The sequence below is a fragment of the Marmota marmota genome, unplaced genomic scaffold (genome assembly GCF_001458135.2).
Source record: "Marmota marmota marmota unplaced genomic scaffold, marMar, whole genome shotgun sequence".
Classification (NCBI taxonomy): Eukaryota; Metazoa; Chordata; class Mammalia; order Rodentia; family Sciuridae; genus Marmota; species Marmota marmota.
Window position 1 is genome coordinate 65,066,321 of NW_025999900.1, and position 8,361 is coordinate 65,074,681.

The window sequence follows — 8,361 nt, forward strand, 5'->3', positions numbered from 1 at the left end:
ATGGATTGATGGACAGAAGGGTGGGTGGATGGATGGATGAATGGATGGGCAGATGTATGGATGGGTCAATGGATAGGATGGATGAATAGACAGATGGGAGGATGGGTGTGGGATGGATGGATGAATTGATGGACAGAGGGATGGGTGGGTGAATGGTGGATTGGTGGATGAACAGATGGATGAATTGATGGATGGAGAGGTGTGTAGATGAGGGAACAGGTGGATGAATGGATGACAGATGGATGGGTGGACAGGTGGGTGGGTGGATGGGCAGGCAGATAGGTGGGTGAATGGTGGGTGAAGATGCCATGCAGTGACACTTCTTGTGTGGACTTTGGCACTTACTCCACTCCCAGAGCATCCACTCTGTGACTGTGCAGAATGTCCAGAGACCCCCGCTGCAGGATCCCCATGTGAAAACACACTTAGCTTAGTACTTGGCACACAGAAGGCACTTAGCCAAAGTTCTGAAGCCTCCTGTTCCTTCTGTCCACCAGGGAGAGCAGTCATGAGCTTCACTCTGTGCCTGGAAGATGATTTGGAGTGGATTTTCCACAGTCGTCTGGGGAACCCTCTCTCCAGCACAGAGGACCCATGTAACTATAATGAGCTCTTGTTCCACCAAGAAAACAACAAAAAAAAAAACCCTCAGGTACAGCCCCAGGTGGGGAATGGAGGCCAGGGGAGCCCAGCCCCAACACTTCTGCCCAGAGGGCCACTCCCAGGTTCACAGGGTGAGGTCACTGAGACCACAGGGAGGGATTCACATCGCACACTGACCCCCAATTCCTGCCCATTCAACCCCTACTCCTAATAAGGGGGTAAGCAGAAGTTTCCAGAAGGGAAAGTCAGGCATCAGAGACAGGCACTAGCCCTGCCCCCACATTTTCTCTGTCTCCCTTGTCCTCTCTCTCCGGCCATGGCTGCCCTCTGAGACCTGCTGAACCACAGCCCTGGGCAGGTGGCGATTGTACAGGTGCTGTGCAGTCCCCGCGTAGAGGTGAGGACACAGAGCCCCAGGGACAGGAACGCGACCCAGCCACACAGCAGGGCAGGAGTGGAGCAGGAAGCCTGGCCATTCCCTGAAGGGCCTGTCCAGCTCATCTGTGCCTTGCAGACCACAGCACAAGGAGCTCTGAGAAGAGTGAAGGGTCTCCGTCCCTGTCCCCGACACCACCTTCCCTAGCGCTGCCGAATCCTGACAGAAACGCAGCCCTGAGTTGGTCCAGCACTGTCGCCTGGCCACGGCAGGCCATGCAGATGCCAGGCCCCAGGTGCGAGCCCTGACTCAGTCCCCGTGGCAGCTGCAAAGAGGGCCCCGCTCCTGCATTCCTCCAGCCCCCATGCCATGCCGAGGAGTCTGCCGGAGCCTCCATCCCGAAGGGGCACTGCCCAGGACTTCCCGGGGTGGGTGGGAGAGCCCACGGCGCCAGTAGGCTGCAGAGTGGCCCCTCTGTGCTCTGCTGTCCCTGACACACCTGGCCCAGGAAGCCCAGCACAGGAGAAGAGACATGTGGAGAGGGGTCCAGCCGTGACCATCCAGCTAGCAGCCGGCCAGCACTGGGCATGCCAGGGAGCCACCAGGATCACGAGGGCCCCAGGCCGGGGCCAGCTAAAGCCCAGCCCTTGAGAAACGAGTGCTCATTGTTTTGTGGTCTTTCCTCACCCAGAATTGCTATGACAATAATTGACAGGGCCCCCGAGTCCCGGTAATGCCACCTGCTCTGAGATGCTGCAGGCCAGGCCTTCAAGCAACAGAGAGGCCAAGGGCTTGTTCAGGGTCACACAGGAGTAGTTCCAAATCTAGAAGCCTCTTGGGACCTGTCCCCACTGCACGAGAGCCCAGCAGGCACCTGTCATTCAGTCCCAAACCTGCCTCAGGAGGCCCACAGCCTTGTGGGAGAGTCATGGATGGCTGGAATGCCAGGACTGACAAAAGAGGGGACATTGTGGGAGGTAAGCAGGAAGGGACAGCCATCAAGACTTGCAGGACAAGATCAGTTCCAGTAGCTGGCCAGTGGAGAGGCAGGAAGGGTCAGTCTTCTGGATGGAAGGACCAGTAAAGGCAAAGGAAGCACTCAGTCCACTGTAATGCATGGCTACTGCCCCGCCCTGTGCAAAGCCCCTGACCTGAAGGGCCACAGCTGCCCCTCCCATAGGATCCATCAGACTCTAGCAAAGGAAAAGCAATCAAACACAGAGCTGCTGCTGCCTGAGCTCCCGCGAGCGGTATCCCCTGCACTGCCTCCCAAGCGCCCATGAGCCCATAGGAAAGGGGATGATTACTCCCCCAAACATGAGCAGACTGCAGCCCAGAGAAGTTCAGGAGCATACCCAAGACCCACAGCCTCTGGAAAGCAGAGACAGGACCCAAACCCGGTCTGTGAGATTCCTAAGGTGGCATATCCCCTCAGGTGGGAAGGCCTGGTCCTGATGGGATGGCCCCAGCCAATTGGTATTGGCACCCTGCCACAGCCCAGGGGCCCTGGCGACAGACACCATTCACCAAATGTTTGCTCTGAGACAACGGCCAGAGAGCCTCCCAGGCTGTGGCCCAGCTGTGGGGCCATCACAGGCTCAGCGACTTCTTCCTCCGGCCAGTTCCCTCTGGCTTCTTAGCGGCCATCCCCTGGCCCCAGGACACACCCACAAACCACGAAATTCCAAAAGCAAAATAAACCAGGCCAAGGCCCGCTCATTCCCAGGAAGCCAAGGCTCACACCTCTGGCCTGGCAGGTCCTGCTCAGCATGTGCCCGGGAACCCTGCAGCCTGCTCAGCCAGCTCCATGTCCCCAGGCTGCGCTCCTGGTCCTGCCAGCCAAGACCAAGTCACTGCATCCTGCTGCACCCCAGTCCTCCTCACCAGATGGGCCCCTTCAGCCCCCAGAGGAGCCCGAGGAAAAACCTCCAGCTAACCAGCAAGTCTGCTTCCAAGTCTCTGTTTTATCATCTGCAAAATGGGGCTAGTACTAGTCTCTGGGGAATTGTTAGGATTGTCACCATCTCCACAGAGAGTCCTGGGACCATGTGGTGTGGCCCGAACCTCTCCCCTCTCCACTCCCAGCCAGAAAATCTGGTCACTTCACATTAGTTAAGGGCTGTCTCTGAGTCCCAGATCCAACCCAAAGCGTTTCCCACCTGATTTCTGCCATGGAAATTATGGTGTCTCCTCTGGGGTGGCTGTGACATGTGCCACATGAGCCAGAGCTCCTGGGGAGAGACCCACCTGGAGTAAGACTTGGGCAACCGGAGACATAGCCAAAAGCCAGGTCAAGCACCTGGATGCAGCCAGGACTTTTCACTGACTGGAGCCAGGAAATCCCTTCTTTGCTTAATTTAGTTTGTATTGTTTCAGCCAGGTACAAACCTCAAGGGTCCTAACAAAACATAATTTTTGGAGACTGGAAAATAACTGGTTCTAAGAGGACTTGCAGAGATGGGATTCTGTGAAAGGAAGCCCCTCCACTATGTGTTGACCTGGAAAGAAGGAGGGGCTGAACGTAAGCTCCAGAAGAACCCCAAAGTGGGATTTCCAGGGAGGCTTGTGGCAGAAGCCCCCGGTGCTGACGGCGGTGGCCTCAGAGTGGCGGCCATCTTCTCCGTGGGGCTCTCCATGCAGGGCTCAGGGAGCTGCATGTTCACTCACACCCTCCTGGAGGTGGAAGCAAGAGTCCCACCCATTTCCCATGGGGACAGCCAGATGCAGGTGCAGACAGCTCCTGGAGATCACCCAGCTGGGCGGGCAGAAGAGCTGCCCCTGTGGGGACATGGGAGCCCCGCCCACTAGCTCCTCCCTCCACTCGGCCCACCTGCCCCCCAGGGTCCTGCCCTGGGGAGCCAAGCATGTAGGTCCCTACCAAGGAGGACAAGGACAGCTGGTCTTTTCCCAGGAGCCAGACTTCAAAGCCAAGAGTTGCACAGAACCAAAGGCTGTCCCCCTGCCTAGGCCACTTCCTGAGGTGCCATCCTACTTGGCCCAAGTGGCAGAAGTCCCCGCATCCTCCTTGAGCACACCAGGTCCCCTGCCGGGTTGGAGGCTCCACGAGCCTGGTGAGGACTGGAGCCCGGTGAGGGGCCCGCCCAGGGGACGCCAGTTCAGGAGGAGGGTCCACCCAAGGGGACCCAACCTTCTCTGCCACCCCTTCCGGCTGTGTCTGAGCCATGGCAATGGCGAGGGGGGTCGCCTTCTTCTCTCACCCAGGGAGCCAGGCGCCCCTTCTCAGTGACTGCACAGAGCCCCGGACATCTGGGCTTTGGGAATCCCAGGGCCGACTTCAGACTGTGCCTCTGCCAGCATCAGACCCAGCCCAGCCTGGCCCAGGTGCTGTGTGCCAAGGCTGGGCTGCCCGTTTTTATCTCTGGACACTGGGAATCACACCCAGTCAGATTTTCCCACCAAGGTATTCAGGGCAAAATCTGCAACTGTTCCCTGGCCAGCATGGAGGACGCTGGACTCTGTCCCCAGGGGGAGTGTCCTTCCTGCTGATTCTCCTTCCATGTCACCTGCAGTATCTTCTGGTGTTCCGCAGCTTCCAGGAAGGAGCAGGCTGGTGTGAACAGACACGCATGTGCCCCGTGTCAGTGACAGCGCATTCTAGAAGCTGGGCCTGATAGAAGCAAAGGGACTCTGGACCCCACCTCTTTCCCAAAAGGGTCACAGATGGAACAGAGGGATGGAACCCAAGGCGCCCTCTGGCCACCCTTGGGCTCAGACCAGGGTTTGCTTTGGTGTGAGGAGTCCACGTCCCTGGGCGGGACCAGTGGGGCCAGGCCCTGCCCCCACCTCCCAGGCTGGCCAGCACCAAGGAGTAGGGCGAGGCCACTGCACGTGCACTGCTGCCAGGACCGGTCAGCGCCCAGGCTGGGCCTAGCGGGATGGGCTAAACTGTGGGGGAGGCGGCCACACAGGGGCGCCTTCCCTCCTCCCCAGGAGTCTCCCAGCCCCAGGGCAGCAGGCAGGGGAAGGCGGGGTCTCTCCCAAACGTCCTCGATCCTGGGGTCTGTCGTGGACAGCAGTGCAGGAACAGCACTGGAAAGGTGCTCAGGCCAGGCCAGGGCCACACAGCAAACACCAGGGCTTGCCTCCCAGACCTCCACGTGGAGCCCTGGGTCCCCCACAAGCTCTCCTGGACAGACTCCCAGGCTGCCCACCCTGGGCCCCACTGTGTCACCCCATTCTGCCTCAGTCACCTGATGTGTTGGGAACCCTCTAAGATGACTCCTCTGAGCCCTGGGCCACCCTCCCAGCCTGCACAGGGTATCCACAGGCTTAGCCTCAGTCTGAGGTGGGAGGAAGCGTGGAGAAGTCAGACCCCAAGCCAATGAGGAGGAAAATGTGCCCCCACCAAGGGCCTGGCGCCTGGCAGAGCCTGGTCAGCCCCGGAAGAGAAACAGATTGGCCCCAGAGGCAGCGGACAGGCGTGTCCTTTAGACACCACACCCCAACGGGACTTCCAAGAGACTGCTGACACGCCCCCCTTGCTCACCCCTGTGCGTGTGCAAAGGGCAGAACAAAATATCTTGAAATTCTCCACAAATAAGAAGTGTTCAGTAAGTCCACGCTGCACTCCTTGCTTGTTTCACAAATCTTTATTGGGCAGCCCCCCCACCCCCAACACACTGGGTGCCTGTCCAGAGTCCTGGTGTCCAGCCTGGGAGCCGCTGGGTGTGCAGGAGGCAGACACAGAAGCCATGGGGAGCCACACCCATCAAGGCCATGGCCACAGGGACGCACAGCACAGGGGTGTCCTCCGGCTGCATGTGCGAGGGCATGGTCAGGGGCTCTGCTGCCCCTGTGGGCAAGTGGGCCCAGGTGGAGGCCCATGGTAGGAATGGAGCAAGAATGGGAGTCTCCAGGGGAAGGGCAGAGGGAACAGCCCAAGTGGAAGCTCAGAGGCAGGTAAGCCCCAGGAACCCTGGGGCATCCAGAGGCGGGTGCAGGGGAGGGCAGAAGTGGGTGGCCAAGGAGAGCTGCCCTGTCCTCACCAGTGTGTGGGGAGGCAGGGCCAGGCATGGGGCACCCACATGTCGTTCTCCAACTCTTCTTGGATGTGTGGGCCACACCATCCCCCTGAAGCCTCAAGGGTGGAGCATGGAGGGCCACAGGGCGTCCCCAGCCCCATGGGGGGTCTCCTGATGGCCCCTCTGACCATGGATGGGGGCAGCTCCACATGGAAGCAGTGGGAGGGAGAGCTCAGCACCTGGGTCCACAAGCCCTCCCCTTCATGGACACCACCACGACTGCTCCTGGGAGCAGGCCATCCAGAGGCCAGCCTGACTCGCAGTGCCAGGGCTCTGCCCCTATCTCCTGCCCTCTCCCTCTCTCCAAGTTGCTCCCAGACACCAAATGGACCCAGTTCAGCATGCCCCTCCTTTTCTTTCCCCTGTCCGCCCCTGCTGGAGCTGGGAGAAGGTAGGCAGGAGGGGCAGGTCCTGTGGCAGGAGAAGTGCCAGGAGGGAGCCTGCCAGGCCCACTGAGGCCCCGGTCCCTTGGGTCCCCCTGGGCCCTGGCCTTAGGCCAGGACTCTCTCTCTGGACAGCTGGGAGAAGACAGGACAGTAGGGGAAGCAACAGGAAGGGTGAGCTACAGTGAGTGGGGTGTGGCCCTGGAGAGAAGGGAAGGAGAGTCAGGGGTGGCCGAGGGAAGAGGGCAGAGGAGATGGCGCTGTGGGGGGAGGGTGTTGGAGTGGGAGGCAACAGGCAGCTTCCACAACCCCGAAGCCAGTCTTACCTGGACCTTGAGTCTTCACTCTGGCTCCTGCCCAGGACGCTGTGGAGCCAGAAGGGTCTGGGCTCTCTGTCCAGTGCTCTGGAATCCCCAGGGGTGAGGTTGTAGCCTGTCCAACCAAGGGACACCAGCAGACCCTAGGGCAGTGATAGACCTAGGGACAAGCAGGGTGTCCTGGGTACTCCCAGGGCTGGAAGGATTGTGGTCCACTGCTACAGGTGGGCTGGACCTGCCCTGACCCTGCCTTCCACACACGCACCTGTGCAACGTGCACACTCAGATACAACACACACACACACACACACACACACACACGGCCACCACATCCCAGGAAGGCTTTCCTGGGCCCATAGTGGCCTTTTCATTTTCTGAGACTATATGTGGAAAGTGCCCCAACTCCCTTATGGGTGGGGGCAGGCCACTAGCCCCAGACTGGCACCTCCCAGAATCAAGGAATCTCAGGATCTGAAATCGCCCAACAAACGTTGAGACCACCAAAACCTCTTGCCCTCACCCAGGAGGAGGTGACCTCAGAAGCCCCCAGATCTCTCAGAAACTTACCCAGTAGGGGGCATGGCTTCTTACTTGCTCCTTCTCCCCTCCCCCAAAGAAAGGGGCTGGAAAGGAGCTGATCTGCTAAACAGAGGGGCCCCACTGAAGGGGGACACCAAGTGGAACCCCCCTCACCAGTTAGGTGTGGCTCAAGGAAAATTTCCTAATTCACCTGAAACACCCCAGCCCAGGGGTGAGGGGCGCGGTGGAGGCACTGGGGAGAGTGGGAAAGAGACCAGACCGGCTTCCCTCTGGGTGAGAAGTTTCAGGGTGTGTGCCCTGCCCATAACAGCAGAGATCCGCTGACTAGCTGAAAGACTAGGGGGCACATTCACAAGCCCCTCCGACCTCCACACACACTCGGGGGTCTTGACCTAATGGAAATACGTGTCTAGTGGGACAAAGGGTCCTGCCCTGGCGGTGAAACCGGAGGGGAGGATCCCCACCCAAGGCGAGTGTCCACCTGCGCGCTGCTGGACTCTTTGCCGGGTGTCCACTTCTCTGGACACGTTCCTTAGCCGCGGAAAGCAAGCCTCCCGCGCCCTATAGGGCCCAGCCAGCTCCCACCAGGGCCCGGGACACAGCGCTGTCCCTGTCTCAAGAAGTTGGGCGGCTCACGGGACTTGGGACTTAAGAGACCAGAGCCCCAGAGCCCCAGACAAGTCCCTGTGCTCAGGCGTTCTGGACAGCCCAACTCCCCAGACCGGACTGAAGCCTCGCCCTGAGGGTTGCATTGGGCTAAGGCAAAGCAGGACTTGCCCACGGCCTCGGAGGACCCCAGGTCAAAGCACGTCCCCACCCCGCCGCCTCTAATCCCCGAGTCGCCGGCCCGATACCGCGCGCAGCGAGGGATCAGAAGGTCTCAGGCGCGGCAGCAGAGCCGATCAGGGCTCCGCAGAGTTGGGGAGTTCCCCGCACCCCTAAAAGCCTCAGCACACGTTCGCGGTTGAAAGTACGCACTTTACGCGTCCCGGCGCCTCCGCGGTGAGTCGGGCCGCCGCACTCCGGGTCCGCGAAGGTGGCTCAGTTCGGGCGCTCCAGTCTCGACGTTCCCGGGGCAGAGAGCAACGTCCGGGGACGAA

General features: G+C 60.1%; 1 long non-coding RNA gene across 1 annotated transcript; it reads right to left on the reverse strand.

Annotated features, from left to right (window-relative positions):
- Positions 1 to 5,574: 5,574 nt before the first annotated feature.
- Positions 5,575 to 8,355, reverse strand: LOC125615373. The gene is made up of 2 exons (XR_007346022.1): positions 8,240 to 8,355; positions 5,575 to 6,881 (listed from the first exon to the last, which is right to left on the reverse strand). It is a non-coding gene; the product is annotated as an uncharacterized LOC125615373 (long non-coding RNA).
- Between the last annotated feature and the right edge of the window lie 6 nt (positions 8,356 to 8,361).